The 16,992-nt window shown below is 41.8% G+C and overlaps 2 protein-coding genes across 2 annotated transcripts in view; both read right to left on the bottom strand.

Moving 5' to 3' along the window:
- Window positions 1-9,676, bottom strand: part of LOC137079135 (E3 ubiquitin-protein ligase TRIM39-like) — a 30,108-nt gene extending 20,432 nt beyond the window's left edge. Inside the window, exon 1 of the mRNA XM_067447100.1 lies at window positions 9,538-9,676. The gene's annotated coding sequence lies outside the window, so the exon portion shown is untranslated. The remainder of the gene's footprint in view (window positions 1-9,537) is intronic.
- Window positions 1-16,992, bottom strand: part of LOC137078301 (E3 ubiquitin-protein ligase TRIM39-like) — a 163,873-nt gene that overhangs the window by 98,271 nt on the left and 48,610 nt on the right. The window lies entirely within an intron of this gene.

Here is a 16,992-nt window from a genome sequence, read left to right as displayed (position 1 = left end):
CGACAGAAGGTGCTTTTCGTCCATCAGTTACTCCCTCCCAGTATGGAGCTGCACCTGTAATAGTGAGTAATCCTGATCAGCGTTTTCTCACAGTTTTGGAAAAGCAAAATCAAATTACGTCTTTATTGGTTGGACAACAATCGCTTTTTCTCTTACCTAAGCGAGACCTGCAAGTTTTCGACGGAGATCCGCTGCAGTATCAAACGTTTGTAAGGGGATTTGAACATAATATCGAAGGGAGAACGCAAAGTCATGAGGACTGTTTGTATTACCTTGAGCAGTATACGAAAGGTCAGCCTAGGGATTTGATCCGAAGTTGTCAGCATCTGCCTCCATCCCAGGGATACATTAAGGCTAAGTCACTACTTCAGGAGCATTTTGGCGATCCATTCAAAATATCATCTGCCTATATGGATAAGGTGCTTTTATGGCCGATGGTTAAAGCTGAAGATATCCAAGCTCTACAGGCCTATGCTCTATTGTTGCGGGAATGTTGCAACTCTATGGGAGTCGGCGTAAGTGACCTGAATGTGCCTGCAAATATGCAAACTATTGTGAAAAAGCTGCCGTATAAGCTGCGAGATCGATGGAGAAGTGTGGCCTGTGATATTCAGGAGAAGTTTTTCCGTAGAGCTGCATTTCCGGACATTGTGGAGTTTATTGAGAGGCAAGTCAAGTTAGCAAGTGATCCACTTTTTGGTAATATACAAGATGCACCTGTAACAGGAAGAAGGGAATCCAAAATGGTAAAATCTCAGACTTCAAAGGTTAGAGGCAGTAGTTTTGCCACAGCTGTAGCACCTGTTGTAGGGAAGGTGGAATCTGGAAACAGAAGGGAAAAGAACTCACCAGTGAAGGTTTGTTTGTTTTGTGGAGCTGGACATTCTTTTGATGTTTGTCTTCTTTTAGATAAAAGGACACAAGATGAAAAAATGTCCTTTTTGAAGGAGAACCGTATGTGCTTTGGATGTCTGTGCATTGGGCACATGAGTAAAGACTGCAGAAAACGTCTGATGTGCAAAATATGTAATTATAGGCACCCTACGTTGCTGCATATTTATCCTAAAGCAAAACAAAAGAGTTCGACTGTTGGCTTGGAAACGGCTGAGGAAGGTGCTGTGGTGTCTGTTCAGTCTAGTGGTTTAACTGGGGCCGGTAAGCAGGACTGTACTCTCTCTATTTTGCCCGTTCAGGTAAAATCCAAAAGGGGGCAAGAGATCTTGGTCACGTATGCGTTTTTGGATCCTGGGAGCACAGCCTCATTTTGTACAGAGCGACTCATGAACCGTCTAAATCTTACAGGAAAGAAGCTGGGAATTCTCCTTAGAACTATGGGACAAGAGAAAGTGGTGGACAGTTACAAGTTGTCGGACTTGGAAGACGCTGGGCTGGATTCAGACAACTTTTGTGGCCTGCCAGAGATTTTTACGCAAAGAAGTATGCCTGTTCATCGAGGTAATATTCCCTGCTTAAAAGATCTTCAAAGGTGGCAACATTTGAGACACATAAAAATACCAGTGATCGATGCTGATGTGGACCTTCTGATCGGCACTAATGTTCCTCAAGCCTTGGAGCCGTGGGAGGTGGTTCGTGCAGTGAATGGGGGCCCTTATGCGATTAAGACCATCCTGGGTTGGACAGTGAACGGCCCGCTTCGAGGAGATTGTCAGATTAATGATCAGTGTTTGCAGCCTGACATCACAGTCAATCGGATCTCGGTGGCGAGGCTTGACGAGCTTTGGGAGAAGCAACTGAAGGTGGACTTCCCTGAAAATCCACAGGATGAACAATCTGGTCTGTCAAGGGAGGATAAGTGCTTCATCGAGTCTGTCTCAGAGTCTGCAAAGCTTGTTAACGGTCATTATTGTATTGGTTTGCCGGTAAGACAAAAATACCTCAAAATGCCAAACAATAAGACAGTTGCAGAACTACGTGCATTGAGTCTCAAAAGGCGGTTGAGTAAAGATCCATCTTTTCACTCTGATTACATCACATTCATTTCTGGGATGCTGGCTAATGGCTATGCAGAGAGAGTTCCAACAGAACAGTTGGCTCGTTGTGATGGAAGGGTGTGGTATATACCCCATCATGGGGTATATCATTTTAAAAAGAAAAAACTGCGGGTAGTTTTTGATTGTGGGGTCACATTTCAGGGTACGTCATTGAACTCACAACTTCTTCAAGGGCCAGACCTCACAAACTTGTTGGTGGGAGTCCTCACAAGATTCCGCAAAGAATCTGTGGTGCTCATGGCAGATATTGAGGCCATGTTTCATCAGGTCAGGGTGCCGGCGGAAGACTCTGACTTGTTGAGATTTTTGTGGTGGCCCGATGGAGATTGCAGTCAGGAGCTAGTGGAGTACAGAATGACGGCACATCTGTTTGGTGCTACTTCCTCTCCTAGTTGTGCCTGTTTCGCCTTGAGGAAGTGTGCTGAAGATAATCAAAAGCGTTTCAGTCCCATGGCTGTTAACACCATCTTGCATCATTTCTATGTTGACGATTGTTTGGTATCGGTTGGCTCTGAAGAGGAAGCAGTGTTGCTATGTCGAGAGCTTAGGGCTTTGTGTGCTGAAGGTGGCTTTAAGCTCACTAAATGGACCAGTAATAGACGCATCGTCCTCGCTACTATTCCTCAGGAGGAACGAGCCAAAGAGGTGAAAGATCTGGATTTGGATTGCGATGCTTTGCCTGTAGAGTGTGTTTTGGGGGTACAGTGGTGTGTTCAATCTGATTCGTTTAAGTTCAAAATCACCCTCAGAAACCACCCTTTCACAAGAAGAGGAATGTTGTCAGTGATTAGTTCAATTTACGACCCTCTTGGGTTTTTGGCACCTGTTGTTTTGTCCGCCAAGAAAATCCTCCAAGACCTTTGCAGGAGACGTTTGGGATGGGACGATCCTTTGCCCTCTTCTGTCGTTGAAGCTTGGATGGCTTGGCTGGAAGACCTTCGTTATCTTGAAAATTGGAAAGTCAGTAGGTGTTTAAAACCTGTGGACTGTGGTAATCTTGTTTCTGCTCAACTTCACCACTTTGCGGATGCGAGTGAGGAAGGATTTGGAACGGTGACTTATCTGTTGATCCATCATGATAGTGGGCAAACACACACTGCATTTGTAATGGGAAAGGCACGGGTAGCTCCCCTTAAACTTGTCACGATTCCCCGTATGGAGCTGACTGCTGCGGTGATGGCTAGCAGGATGGACAAGTTGTGGCGGAAAGAGCTGCAAATGGACCTCCAAGAGTCAGTCTTTTGGACAGACAGCACTTCTGTTCTAAAATACATCAAAAATAAGACATCCAGGTTTAAAATCTTTGTAGCAAACAGAGTGTCTGAAATATTGAAGATGTCTAACATATCTCAGTGGAGGTACGTAAATACGTCAACCAACCCTGCGGATCTAGCCTCTAGAGGTGTTAAAGTTCAGTCATTGTTGAAGACTGGTGTATGGCTCTGTGGTCCGGACTTTCTCCATGAGCCTGAGAGCAAGTGGCCCGAAAATTCTGAGATCTTGGAATACCATCTTGTTGAAGATCCGGAGGTCAAGGTCGTGATAGTGAGCGCTTCTCAAGTTGAGCAGGTCAGTCCTATGGAGAAGCTCATTGGTTATTTTTCCTCTTGGCTTCGTCTTAAAAGGGCTGTTGGTTGGTTTCTCAAGTTTAAGACTTTGCTTCTCTCTCTGGCGCGACATCGAAAGCTGCTTGTAGAAACCCTTTCTGAATCTGACATAGGTGCTGAGGAGTTGGAGAAGGTGTTACAGGTCCAGATGGAAGATGTCAAGGTTCGAGTACCAAAGGGTGTTCTGTCTATGGAGGATATGGTTGCAGCAGAATTAGATATTATCAGTTTTTGTCAAAAAATAATGTTTCCGGAAGAGCTGGCTAACTTGAAGAAAGGAGAGTGTGTAAGGAGGACAAGTCACCTCTACAAGCTTAACCCGATCCTGGATGGTGGTCTTGTTAGGGTCGGAGGACGTCTTAGTAGAGCAGCCATGCCAGTCGAAACAAAACATCCGGTTATACTGGCTAAGGATCAACATGTCTCCAGTCTTGTTCTCCGTCATGTTCATGAAGAAACAGGTCATGGTGGACGAAACCATATGCTTTCTCATCTGCGCCAAAAGTATTGGATTCCTGGTGCCTGTGCTGCCATCAGAAAGGTTTTGGCTAGGTGCATCATCTGCCGTAGGTTGTCTGCTTCACCTGGACGTCAGAAAATGGCTGACCTTCCTCACAATAGAATAACCCCTGATGAGCCTCCTTTTAGTCGAGTTGGTTTGGATTGTTTCGGACCGTTTGAGGTTAAACGTGGGAGAGTCATGGTCAAGAGGTATGGGCTCATTTTTACCTGTTTGGCGATACGAGCCATTCACCTTGAAGTTCTTTCATCTTTGGAAACGGACTCCTTCATCAACGGTTTTAGAAGGTTTGTGGCGAGACGTGGTCAAGTCCTGGAAATCCGCTCGGATAATGGTACTAACTTTGTGGGCGCCGAGCGTGAATTGAGGGAAGCCATTGAGAATCTGAACCAGAACCTTGTAAATGATATGCTGTTACGAAAGAATGTGAAATGGGTTTTTAATCCCCCAGCAGCATCACACCATGGAGGTGCTTGGGAGAGATTAATTCGGTCAGTTCGTAAAGTACTAAATTCCATTTTGAAAACTCAGACCCTGGATGAAGAGAGCTTGGTGACAGTGTTTTGTGAGGCCGAATCGATTGTTAACAGCCGTCCAATAACGAAAGCATCGACTGATCCTCAAGACTTGGAGGCATTAACCCCGAACCATTTACTTCTGCTTAAATCGCAGCCGTTGTTGCCACCAGGATTGTTCGAGAAGGAGGATGTTTACGGGCGTCGTCGTTGGAAACAAGTGCAGTATATGTCAGATTTGTTCTGGAAGCGCTGGGTAAAAGAGTATCTTCCTGGACTTCAGGAGCGTCAGAAGTGGAATACTGCCAAAAGAAACTTTGTTCCAGGAGATCTTGTGGTGTTGGTGGATGATATGGCACCTCGAAATGCTTGGATTACAGGAAGAATTGTGGATACTGTTCCGGACAAGAATGGGTTTGTGCGACGTGTACGGATTAAAACTAGAACCAGCTATCTGGACAGGCCGATAACCAAAGTCTGCCTTCTGCAGGAAGCAGAGGGGCAGTGAAGACCTTTGGATATAGTGTTCATTACATTATTGACATTGTTGGACATTGAATGTCTTTTAAAAGACTAGTAGTTCACCTAGTTCACTTGGTATGTTGACTGGTGTCTGTCTCCCACGGGATGATGGTGGTTAATTATTACCATGAATAATTTGGGGCCGGAATGTAGGAGCCATACATTGGGTCTGATTTCTTTTATAATATTTCCTCTTTTTCTATGCAGTTGTGTGTGCATGTGCTAATTGACGTCATTGGTTACTGTGGGTGGCACTGGGGGCGTGGTGTCTTTATTAGTGTGTGTGCTCACCTGTGCAGGGGAAAAATGGGTTTGGATCATGGCGGCAGGGTGAGCATGGGGAGAAACTTTCTGTTGACCGTCACTGTCACCGTCACCGTCCTCATCAACATCTTGTGAATGCACTGTCTCAGGTATACTTGTGTGATATATGAAGAACATCTATCAAGTAAGTGTTTGTTCCTTGTGCAATAAAGACTTAACATTCTGTGCAATGGGTCGGCGTGACGCGTCTTCAGTGTTAACCCACATGTCTTAGCCTGCCGCGGCGTTTGGATTAATTTTGGAGTATATACGCCGCAATAGTCAGAAAGGGCAACTGCCAAAGGAGTCTCTTTTAATCCCTCGGGAATTAAGTAAGAATTGGGACCGAAAACTATAACTTCAGTTTTCTCCTCGTTTAGTTTTAATAAATTAGCTGCCAACCAATCTTTCACCTCCTGAAAACAGGTTAATAAGTTACAGAAAGTATTGCAGTTTGACTGTTTTACCGAAAAATAAATCTGAACGTCATCCGCGTAGCAGTGAAAAGACATGTTGTGTTCCCGAAAAATCAAATCCAGGGGTATCATATAAAGAGAAACAGGGACGTGCACAGGGGGGTTGCTCAGGTTGCCCGGGCAACTGCCCATATGCCCTTCTTGACTCACGTTGCCCTTCCGAGGTGGAAAAAAATAAATAAATAAATCGTACAATGGATGCAGAATTTCACGTAGGCCTAGATACAAAAAAAAAAAAAAATCGCAAAGCCTCGTTCACTTCCATATTCGGGTACCTGTCCGAAAGTGAAAGTCAAGCAATTGCTTGGGGCCCCGAGCTGGCCTGGGGCCTCAAGACAGCGACAGGTTAAGAATAAAATGCAACGACAAACTGCTTGAGCGCCCCTTTGATAGTCAATGCAGTAAAGTGCAATGACACTGTTATCGGAATCCCCCTCACGGGGGCCCTCTCAGTCCTCGCTGACAGCAGCCACCCAACCACGTGATCTCTGCTGCCGGCAAAATACAAAACCTCCTCGGCGATCATGAAGCGGAATTATGCTTTAGGAAGCCAGAAAAGAAAAAAGAGAAAAAACAAGATAGTGGTAAGTGATAAATTACACTATATAAAATAGCTTTATTTGTACAAAAATGGTGTAATTTTGCAGCAGGTAGGCTAGCAAAAATATGTTTATGTTAGCTAACGTTACCTGCCTGGCAAATGCTGCTTGTAATGAACAGTTAGTGCAACTTTTTTTTTTCGAACGGATGGAATATGGTTACATACTGTAATATGTTTTTTTTTAACGGGATAAGGAAGAAGCAGATCTGTTCCAGAATAACTGTTTATCGTATTTAATGACATAAAATTGCTATAGCTTTGTAATAGGTTTCGATGAAAGTGGCATAGCATGCTATACTAACTATTTTTATGCTATGCATAAATAACCTGGAATAGTTAATATAGCATTAACTATTATTATAAACATTATTTAACCAGAAAGAGGCAGAGGAACATGATTTTTTTCATAGCTTATCTTAATGTGCTAGTGTCGAGATATTTGGTAGTAACAGTTTATGCAAATATGATATTTTTATAAGTTACCAATGGATCTTGAACAGTTACTTAATTCGGTGTGGCAATTTTTACACTGTTGCATTTTGAAGTACAGTATCAGGACAACCCACATGTTTTACTGGTACTGTTTATTAACTATTTAACAGGTATTATAGTCATCTGTTGCAACTTCATAATAACCATCCAGATAATGTTTATAGACAGTTTACAAACCCTTAACTAGTAACTAGTAAACTAGTAACCCTTAACAAAGTGTTAGGAATATTTGGTCTGTCTATCTATGTAATGTTTATAGATGTTTTAAAAATGGTTTCTTAAAGTTTTACAAACATTTTTTAATCATTAACCGTTTATCTGTAGAAAGTTAGCCATGTCCATTTTGCTTGGGGCCCCCAAAATCCTTCTAACCGCCTTGGCTGAGCCTGCATGAGCGGCACTAGAAGGAGATTGTCGCGGTTGTCGAGTGAGACTTAACGTTGTCGGAAAGGTATAACAAACGGACGATCATAAACTGTTGATGGCAGTTAAATTAATATTTTCTTTTTTTATTAGACTATTGATATTGACTGGTTTGAGTTCTTTATTGGTATAGGCAAGGGAAATGGCCTCAAACGCACCAAAATGCAGGAAATCACATCTACGAAATAAAAAAAATTCTTGGGGGAGAAACCCCCAGACCCCACTGCAAAAAAATAGCCCCACCTATAATATTTTTCCTGAGCAGAACATAAATATCACTAGGGGGCACTGAAATAATAATGATAATGGAAATAACAATAATATGTAATTGGACAGATCATGAGGGGTGGGTGGTTTCGGTTGGGGGGGGGGGGGTCCCTTTTTTAGGTCAGAGCAACTGCCCCTCAAAAATCCTGTGCACGTCCCTGAAGAGAAAATAAGATAGGAGCTAAAATCGAACCTTGGGGAACCCCACACAATAACGGAGAGCTCCGGGACATGCAATCATTTACAGACACAGAAACAGATCTAACAGCAAAATATGATTTAAACCACTTTAAAACATTCCCCTTTAGGCCAACCAAAGATTCCAGACATTGCAGTAAGATATTGTGGTCCACCATATCAAACGCAGCACTGAGATCAAGAGTCATCAATAGAGTTTTCCCCTTTGTCCAAAGTCAAAAAAACATCATTAAGCACCTTCACAAGTGCTGTCTAAGTGCTATGCTTTGACTTAAAACCAGATTGAAACACCTCTGTTATTAAGTTCGACCACAGGTGATCTTGAAGTTGCTTTAAAACAACTCTTTCTAGCACCTTAGCAAAAAATTACAGATTGGAAATCGGCCTAAAAATTATGTGGGTCGTCCATTTGGAGGTTTGGCCGTTTTAATAAAGGCGTCACAACAGCATGCTTGAAATCATTTGGGCAGATGCCCTGGCTGAGGCATTTGTTGATTAAGTTCAAGATATTAAAATCCACAGTATCCACGATCTGCTTAAATAGCCGTGGTGGCATGATGTCGTCTTTTGAAGAGGAAGGTTTCAAATGTGCAATAATATCTGCTAGAGCAGACCGAGTCATAGGAGTAAAATCGCTCCATTCCCAAGGGGAAGTCCATAGTGGCGGAAAGGTAACATCAACCGCTACATGTGGTATATGAGCACGAAGGTTCTCAATCTTCTCTTTAAAAAAGTTTTGAAACTCATCACAGGTGATAGTTAAGGAGTCTGGATGCAAATTTTGAATAGGATTTATAGCCGCATTTATTGTGTTAAAATAGTACTTTAGGATTATTAGCATTCTTTAAAATTGTCTCTGAATAAAATTTGTGCTTGGCTTCCTTTGATACCTTCTGAAATGTGACCAAAGATTCTCTGTACAAGTTATAATGCACTTGAATTTTAGATTTTCTCCATCTCCTTCTCTGGGCTGAAGGCCTCAAAAACCTGCTACCAACACCAATAAACAACACTAACCATTCTCTCTCTCTCTCTCTCTCTCTCTCTCTCTCTCTCTCTCTCTCTCTCTCTCTCCCTCTCTCCCTCTCTCTCTCTCACACACACACACACACACACACACACACACACACACACACACTAATTAAATTTAAAAAAAAATATTTGTACTAATTTGTGTCATTTTTTATATCAGACCCCCGTACCCCCCGTTGCTGCCGCCACAGGGACGAAATCTCACTCTGAACTCAGTTCAAAACTTGAGAGCCCTGCCATAGGTATGGTCAATAGGCTACTGCCGACGTTGTCTTTGCTGTATCAATAGGCAATATATTTATGTTTAACATGAAGTATAACGTTAGGGCTTCCCTGTGCATTAATAGCAGCAGCAGCGCCGCGTCAGACACACTTCTGGTGTGCAAAGACAGAGAAAGCGCCACGCAGCCGCCCCGCAGCAGAAACGCCACGCTTGCAGTGTGTCTCCGGCCTAACTGTGCTTGCTATCTGGGTTCCGAGCTAAACTGCCGGTGTGAAAACACCCTTAATTTGACCAACATTCTTGATTAATGCTACTAAAATCGAGAAATAGTAGCCTATTTCCTTACCTGTGAGTGAATATCAGAATTGATCGTTGATTTCAGAGTCTCTGAATGTTGTCTTGAAGATGCTTCCGATTTATCTGTTCAGTTTCACTTTCACTCAAGTCTTTACACACATGCAGTGATATCACAGAGCTCCGCCCATAACCATGAATATGAAGCAGTTCCTAATTCATCCCTAAGGAAAGCAGTGTATGAAAATGTGTAGCTTTGTTTAGTTCCATAATTTTTGATGACAACAGTGCCAAATATTAAGTTATAATGAACGATGAAGGCGTGATAAAAAAATAAAAAATAAATCAATGGTTGTTAGTTGTTTTTAAAACTAACCCCGGGGCGTACAGACCAGGGCAGGCAGAGTGGCGTGACGCTCCGCTCTATGCCAGTGTAGGCTACACCACAATTCACTGTAAAATGTTCATTGTTTTATTTAAAAGTTGCGATTTCAAGCTTTTTAGTTCTTTAGACGTATGTTTCATGTTTAGGTGATAAGTATTCGAAAAGTATTAATTTTTAAAATGAGCTGAGTTTCAGTTAATCTTTGAGACGTGTTTCAGAAATATTCTCACAGAGACAGCTGAATACTCACTGTTTTTATCTATTTTACAAAAGCACAACGTTTTGTTGTTAATGTACACAAAAATGACAGAGTATTGTGAGTTATTTCTGCTGTCATGAGGAAAAACCAAGCCTGCAGTCTCCCTCTCATTTACTGAAGCTTTCGCGCCTCGATCGCCCCCTGGTGACCGGTCCCAGTATAGCCGCCCCTCAGTGTTTTCTAATGGACGCGAGGCAAACTAAATAATAAAATTACACTTCAAAAATGTTTTCCCCAAAGTTAGTTTATGTCACTGAAGGCAGTTATCATCACGATGATTTCATTTCAGGTGTTCGTTTTAAAAATAAGTTTAGTTTGAGTTAGTTATTTGATGCTATAAAAACGGGGGGTGTGACGTCATGATTGACAGCTGAGACTGACGGCTTCTCTGAGTGAAGTTGTCACTGAGGCACTAACAGACTTTTTTCGAAATTTTTGGGAGCAGATTAGAGCTTTAGCTTTAATTTCTACATTTCCATAACTGTTTATTTCACACCAACATAATTAATAGTTCTGCATCTGCGAGAGTGTGGGCGGGCTTTTGATATCGCGACTGTACTTCCTGCTCTACTTCCTGCGCTCTACTGCGCAACTCCGGTCCCGAAATCGCTACTCCGCGACTCGGTCCCAAGATGTCCGCGCCGTGCAAGGCTGCCTGAAAGCTTCAAATATGGCAAGCGGAAACGGATGATGTCGAGTCGTCCATATTTTTTTACGGTCTATGGGAAAAACCCATCAGAACACGCCAGCATGTTTGTCAGTCAGAGGGTTAAAGAAAACGGTTTAGTTTCGTTTCATATTTATGTTTAATAGTAGTTTAAATAATATAATATTTCTTTTTAATTTTATCTATGCTCATTATGAAAAGTGAACTGCATGCGTAAGAAAATATGCACAATATATCAGGAGACATGATTTTGATCCCTTCATTAAGTTTTGTTTTGTAGAAAGCCCTTCTTTAAAGTTTTTCTTTTTTGTATAAATGTAATCTTAATTTTAAATCAGTGTTTCATCAGCCTGGATTTAATAAATAAGAAGCAAACCAACCAAGAACGTTGGGAATGGATTAAAGTGTGTAATGAACCCTCTTGCTTGTTCCCATGGCCTTTGAGTGCTTGCAGGGCTAAATATGATCCGGTCAGACGCTTTCTCTTTAAAATCTCATATTTGTGTGTGTTTTTTGTTTTGTTTGTTTGTTTGTTTTTTGTAATATGCACGGCAAATTTTCACATAGGCTATTCATTTAAAAGGTTGAGATGTTCATTATTCATGTGTTCATGAGTCACATAGTTTTTATTGTCTTTTTTGGGACATAAGAACAATTTTTTTAATTAAATATTTTTATCGTTTATCAAAGCCTGGTCAGTATGTCTCAAATATGCTGGTCACATGATTTGCTTCAAGTTTTTAGTGATCTACAGGGAGTGCAGAATTATTAGGCAAGTTGTATTTTTGAGGATTAATTTTATTATTGAACAACAACCATGTTCTCAATGAACAAAAAAAACTCATTAATATCAAAGCTGAATATTTTTGGAAGTTTTAGTTTTAGCTATTTTAGGGGGATATCTGTGTGTGCAGGTGACTATTACTGTGCATAATTATTAGGCAACTTAACAAAAAACAAATTTATACCCATTTCAATTATTTATTTTTACCAGTGAAACCAATATAACATCTCAACATTCACAAATATACATTTCTGACATTCAAAAACCAAACAAAAACGAATCAGTGACCAATATAGCCACCTTTCTTTGCAAGGACACTCAAAAGCCTGCCATCCATGGATTCTGTCAGTGTTTTGATCTGTTCACCATCAACATTGCGTGCAGCAGCAACCACAGCCTCCCAGACACTGTTCAGAAAGGTGTACTGTTTTCCCTCCCTGTAAATCGCACATTTGATGATGGACCACAGGTTCTCAATGGGGTTCAGATCAGGTGAACAAGGAGGCCATATCATTAGATTTTCTTCTTTTATACCCTTTCTTGCCAGCCACGCTGTGGAGTACTTGGACGCGTGTGATGGAGCATTGTCCTGCATGAAAATCATGTTTTTCTTGAAGGATGCAGACTTCTTCCTGTACCACTGCTTGAAGAAGGTGTCTTCCAGAAACTGGCAGTAGGACTGGGAGTTGAGCTTGACTCCATTGTAGTGAACATCAGTTAGGGTGGCATTCCAGAGACCAGTTTATGGCAAGCCCCCCCCCCCCCCCCCCCCCTAACTACCAGTGTGGAAGAAGATGTGCCACACTATGATTGGACCCTTGGTGAATGAACATAAACAAATGTTCAGCAACATCAGATAAGATGCCAAGACAACTGCCAGACACCTCTTACATGGCAGGAAGGGGGGACCTTCTGCACCCACCACCACCAAAGAGAGGACTTCTCATTGGTCTACAAGTGGATTTTAACCTCCAAACTCATTCCTAAGGTTTAGGCAAGTGCTGCCATAAAAATTCCTCCAGGACCTCCTGAAGGCAGCAGCAAAAGAGAGGCCACAGAGGTCTATCTAAATCCATTCATACACATGTTTGGATGTCTTAAATGTATATGAACTGCAACTCATCCACCTCATCTTCACACAAAGTGCAGTTTATGTTAATGGTTATTGACTGTAAAAACAACAGTCCACGGGACAGGTCCATGTAGCGACTCAGGCGAATCAAACACACAATCGCCAGTTACATTTAACAAATATGTTTTGAAAGTTGTGCTCACTAGCATACCTTCCCCCAACACAACAGAGGGAGATTCTTCAGTCACCCTGGAAACCATCTGATAAGGTGTTTTATGGCCGGAAAGAATGTGGCCACAGAGCTTTTGACACAGAGACACAGAGCTTTTGCCTCAAATTATAGACAAACCATCTATAAATGAACATGCACCCCAGGACATTATATGTAAACACATAACTGTCTTGTAAAATGTTTATTCTGTATGGTATTTTGCATCTTTTTGTCTTTGTCTTAACAAAGTACTAGTTCAGATAACCTCATATATGTCATGTCTCCTATCAAATTAATGCTCACTTCACGACTTACACTTCCATGTATATCACTTATTCAGAAAATGCAGTGTGTGTTTGTTGCATTAATTATAGTATGAAGACTCAGAGACCCACTGAGTCGAACCTTCAAACAAAGAGCTATAAATTCTGCTGAGGAATTTCCCGCCGGGAAATCCCAACACTCTCATTGGTTAAGTCTAACCCTGGAGGGTGGGACTATTTCCAGACCTTAAAAGACCAGTGAAGACAAGCTCTTCCCCCTCTTCTTGTTCTCTTACTCCGCTCTGTTCACTTCTCCTCTCTCTTCCTGTGGGAGCCAACACCCACGGGGGGGGGGCTGGCACTTAAGCCATGCCACCAATGCAGGCCCTCCAAGCAGGCCTCATCTCTTCCAAAAATCTTCTCTTCTACAATCCGATCTTCAAGAACACGAAGCATCGCTAAAGCAAACAGCCGCTTCCCTCCCAACCTCGGAAAGGACCGCCGGACACGCAGAGACACGCAGAGACACATACGCACACAAGCGAGAAGCCAAAACGAAACCAAAAAGAATGCAAGTAGTCTTATTCTTACTGCTGTAAAGAGGGTGTGTTGTTCTCCCGTTGGGATAAATTAACTCCGTGAAGGTCGTATTTGGTGAATTGAAGGAAAGTTGTTTCTTACCCTCCCCCACTCTCTTTGTCTCTCTCTCTCTCCCTCTCTTTGTCTCTCTCTCTCTCTTTTATCTCTCTCTAACTTCAGTCTATTCACCAATTCTCTTTTATGTATTCTTTCGTTAATATCTATACTTCTACTCTCTTGATGCATATTTAGTATGTACTTTCTGTGTGAATTGTAGTGTTATTTTTAGTCTGTGTTTATTAAACCTTCAAAAGACATTTAATGAGTTGAATCTGTTATTCTGCCACATGCACAAAGTCAATGAAACTTGCGATCTAAACGTTACCTAACTGCTTATGCTACTATGTTAGTAAAGTAAACTGTATGACCATTTGAAATATTGAACTTATCCTGATCAGTAAAGTTAATGTTTCTTATGCGCTCGTAAAGCAGTAATCCCTTTATTGAGAATTGATTTGAAAAGTCTATAACTAATTTGCAGGACAAACTTAGTAGGATAATTTCAAGCAATTTCATAAAGGGTTACTTGTATTTAATTAAACAATTTTCCCTATCGGAAAATTTTAATACGTAATGAACAACTGGCAAATCATATTCATAAATTCATGAATATTGAATATTAAATCCCTTTTGAGTTAATTATTCCCCGAGACATTAAACTCATGAGTCGTTGTTGTTACATCCATTAACAGATAAACGAATGCGTGGACGATGACTTAGCCGTTTCTTATCATGTTTGGTCTCTATCTGTTCCATACGATGCCTTTTATATTTTAAAAGAGGTTTGGTAAAGAAATAATGCATGGGTAAAACATTTAAGACATTGTTTTAACATGCCACTTTATGCTATGCAAATGAGTTCCACACTAGGGTGGGCAACACCGTGCCTACTTCAGAACCCAGTGGCCAATCACAATCCAGGACTGGAAAGGCGCCGGATTTCAATCTCCTCCTCATCGGAAAGGGATAAATATGTCCCCCGGGTAGACACACCCTCGTTCTGCGTTTCTAACCCGATGGGGAAGGAGACACTAACAGACACACCACGTTCTGCGTTTCTAACCCGATGGGGAAGGAGACACTAACAGACACACCAAGTTCTGCGTTTCTAACCCGATGGGGAAGGAGACACTAACAGACACACCACGTTCTGCGTTTCTAACCCGATGGGGAAGGAGACACTAACAGACACACCACGTTCTGCGTTTCTAACCCGATGGGGAAGGAGACACTAACAGACACACCACGTTCTGCGTTTCTAACCCGACGGGGAAGGAGACACTAACAGACACACCACGTCCTGAGCTTCTGACCTGACGAGGAAAGAGACTACAAGACAGTGGAGGTTAAGCTTTTGCGAGCAAAACCTTTATATTGCTTTCGGCAAACTATAGCTGGAAAAGGGCTCTCTCCTTGAGAGATCTTATCTGACCTTTACAACTCCTCCAGCAGCACATCCAGTCCACCAAGGACCTCTGCATCGGCAGACATTGCCGGTCCCACACGGCTCCTCAGTGACGCAGCCAGCCTGCAAAGGACCCTGTGAAGATTCGACTGACCCAGCTGCCTGGTCCACGTTTAAGGACCCTCTTGGCGCAACCAGAGTTCTGCATCCTTCAGCCCAGCGTGGCAACGGCTACTTGCAACTCTGCGCCCCTCCCACTGCACGCTACCCGCATAACCAGTGGAAGACGTATCTACTGCCAGGACTGATCACCCGACTGTGTGGAACGTAAATATAAACTTACCAAACCTCTTTCTAGAGACCTTGGCATTAGTTTATACATGCAGCATATGTTTTCTAACCTGTTTAGATAACTATTACTTGAGGTCAGGTTGTTACAAATAATAGGTTTATTATTTGTTTAATGATAAATAAGCATTTATTTATCACCATGTGCCAGAACCATTAGGTGGTTCCCATAAGAAGCATTCCCATACAATTCTCTTCTATTGCTACATTCTGTTCAACAGCATTGCATTTATCCATTCTGTGCTCACATCATTTATTGGTTTTATTGTTTCGTTCATTACGTTTTGGTTATTAGTTTACTATCCTTTAGAAGTATATATCCATTACTAGCATTATTAATCGTTTAAGTATTTACTCTTGCATATCTATTGTTAATAAATTTCATTCATTTTATTACACTGTGTCTTCATTGTGTTGATGATCAAAGACTCTACTGGTTGTCCAGACTCACAAATCCTTCAGATAAATCAGCTGACCAACTCCCTCTAATTTACATTAATTCTGAATTACTGAACAGCTCTTTTGCGAGTGTTCTTATATTGTTAAGATAGTATTCTTAGCTGGTGCCCCGTATCAAAGAGGGAGGGGTCATCTGATACACTCATAACCACACCTTAAGTGACACGTGATCTAAAAATCACTACGTCATCGGTGAACTGAGTAATAATCACTACATTTTGGTGCCCCGTGTGAGGCCAACTAAGATTGAAACGAGTCTTTTGTTCATCAACACAAAGAATTCACCTAAAAGACTGCAAGGTAAATTACTTTAACAGGAAACTAAATTTCTCAGTTTGGTCAGTTACTGTTTGCTTAGCAGGTGGTTCCTCCCAAGCCTGATTTGTAGTTTCTTCATTCAGCTCCGTGTCGTACCATTTATGAATAGGATTTGTTGCAGCTGAATTGTTTGCAGTAAATAGAATTGTTGTTTAAGCTTTGGTCCATTTTATAGTGGCATAGTTCTGGTAAGGGTTTCCTCATCCAGGAAACTATAGTGTTAGCAGAGGTTGTGATTATTAATTATAACTAATTGCTACCACTAGTATAGCAAAGGGCTCATATACCTTGTAAGACTATCAGAATTTGAGAGTTCTGTGTGAACTTGTAAGTGTCAGATAAGGGTAGTTCCTTCTGACCACTCATCACCACGGGCTAGAGTCAGTATCACTAGTCAAGGTGTGACTTACAGTGCCCCTGTGACTTCAAACTATAAAGACTTTTGTCTAAAATACTAAGAATACCTAACCTGCTAGTATCTGTTGGAAATGGCAGAATTAACCCTACCTGAACAGCTGGTTGTAGACCTGACCAGTGCTGTGAATCCAGGTTACATAGAAATGATTAAGGGCTTAGATTATGAGGAAATCAGCCTCAAAACAACACAGCTAACCGCTGAAGCAGCAGGCCAGGCCATAAAAGGTGCCTCGCTAATCAAACTCCTCTCTAGCTTAGCACTAAATTGGGCTGCTCAGTT

Source organism: Pseudorasbora parva, chromosome 6 (genome assembly GCF_024679245.1).
Source record: "Pseudorasbora parva isolate DD20220531a chromosome 6, ASM2467924v1, whole genome shotgun sequence".
In the NCBI taxonomy this organism is placed as follows: domain Eukaryota; kingdom Metazoa; phylum Chordata; class Actinopteri; order Cypriniformes; family Gobionidae; genus Pseudorasbora; species Pseudorasbora parva.
Note: the sequence above shows the minus strand (reverse complement) of the source record. Positions and strands in the feature narration are given on the sequence as shown.